The 1,689-nt window shown below is 47.8% G+C and overlaps 1 pseudogene; it reads left to right on the forward strand.

Annotated features, from left to right (window-relative positions):
- LOC101565103 overlaps positions 1 to 1,097 on the forward strand; it is a 4,966-nt pseudogene extending 3,869 nt beyond the window's left edge.
- Positions 1,098 to 1,689: the final 592 nt, after the last annotated feature.

Consider the following 1,689-nt stretch of genomic DNA (forward strand, 5'->3'; position numbering starts at 1 on the left):
TTCATCAGGTCTTCTCGTCGTTTCTTTCGGCACCGACCCGTAACATAGGTGTGTGTGTGTGTGTGTCCTGGTTAATATTTAGCAACTACAAGCTGGGTGAGGTATAGCAATACCTACATACAGAATCCGACAAAAAAGGAAAAAGGGGGGCCACACTTTAAAGAAGAATAGGTCCCTCCTTCCCCCACCCCCGCCGCGCTGGAGGGGACCCTGTCGCCGGGGCGCGCTGCCGCGGTGGGTAGTCGCCATGGACTCCCGTGGGATGACCTGACGCTGGCCTTCTCCCCCACGTCCACGTTTCCCGTTTTCGACGTCGCCCACTACTACCCCGTGTCGGTGGTGGCGATGAAGCCGCAGAGTTAGCGCGCCGGAATCCTCTTTCCAGCTGTCCACCGCTATGCTGCGCTGCTTTGCTGGGGGAATTTTATCCTGTCTGCTGCCTGCAGAGCCTCCACTGAAGTTTCTTACAAGCCATCTTCAATCTGGTATATTGTATTTTTTTGCCCATGGGACCTAGTTTCCCAGGCCTATTGGTACCTTCCTGTACAACTCCTGGCTGCTGGAGTGAAGGAGGTGGCCAGAACTTGGAAAATAGCAGGTGGAGTCACACATGCGAACAGCTCTTGCAGCAGTGGCTGGGCAGTCCTGATAGCCACTGGATGGGCCCGAGGTGCTGGGGTGCCTTCATGACAAAGCTGGAGCAGTTGGTAATAAAAGGAGACTGGAAACCAGGAAGTGGTGAACGGCTGAACATGTCCCACCCTTCCAAGTTGACTCCGCTGCGGTCGGTTATGTCCCCGGGGTTCCAGCACACCGAGCGTCTAGCAGTATCGAAGCATAATCTCATGTTCTTTCATACGGTCTTTCTTGTGACCACAAAGATAACCATGATGGTGACAGAGACTTCTTCTGTGACCCTTGCTCCTTTTGAGGATACACTGAGTCGGGTGCTGTTCGGTTGGCAGAAACAGTTTTCGTGGTGTGGAAAGAAGAGTGAAACCAAACCGTCTTCCAGTGGCACTGGTTCATCGGCCTCCAAACCTCCAGCTGGTGCTTCGGAGAGTGTTACGAAGAAGCACGCTAAGAAGACTGGATAAATATAGTTGATGAACTCTAGAAGCCAGAATTATTTTTTCTTGCTATCGGATTGTGGTAATATTTCTACGTAAATGATGTGAAATAAAGATTGTATATAAGAAATAGTGACAAAAAGAGATTCTTTCTATGTCAGGGAGACTACCATTTTCTTGATTGTAATTTTGAGTTAAGTGTGTATCAGGTGAATTTATTTTTCTGATATTAAAAATTCTCTTATAACTATTATTACAAGTTTTGCAGTACTAAAGGATCGAGCTCATGGGTACTCTCAGTTATAGCCCTAGCCCTTAACATTTTTTTACCTTTTAAATTTTGAAACAGGGGGGGCCTGGCCCTAGCTCAGTCCTTTCAGTGGCTGCTTCCACAAAGCTGTCAGCCTCAGGTTCCTGGAGTTCGAACCTCACAACTCTCCCGCTGGCCAAAAGTGCCCTGAAGGCATTCGAGGAAGGAAAAAAAAAAATTTTTTTTTTTTGAAACAGGGTCTCATGAAGTTGTCCAGGTTACTTTTAAACATGTAAACCTCCTGCTTTGGTCTCCCGAGTAGCTCATATTACCAATGTGCCCAGCTCTTATGATTATTTGAATAGTTGT

The sequence above is a fragment of the Octodon degus genome, unplaced genomic scaffold, assembly GCF_000260255.1.
Source record: "Octodon degus isolate 3935 unplaced genomic scaffold, OctDeg1.0 scaffold00382, whole genome shotgun sequence".
Taxonomy (NCBI): Eukaryota; Metazoa; Chordata; class Mammalia; order Rodentia; family Octodontidae; genus Octodon; species Octodon degus.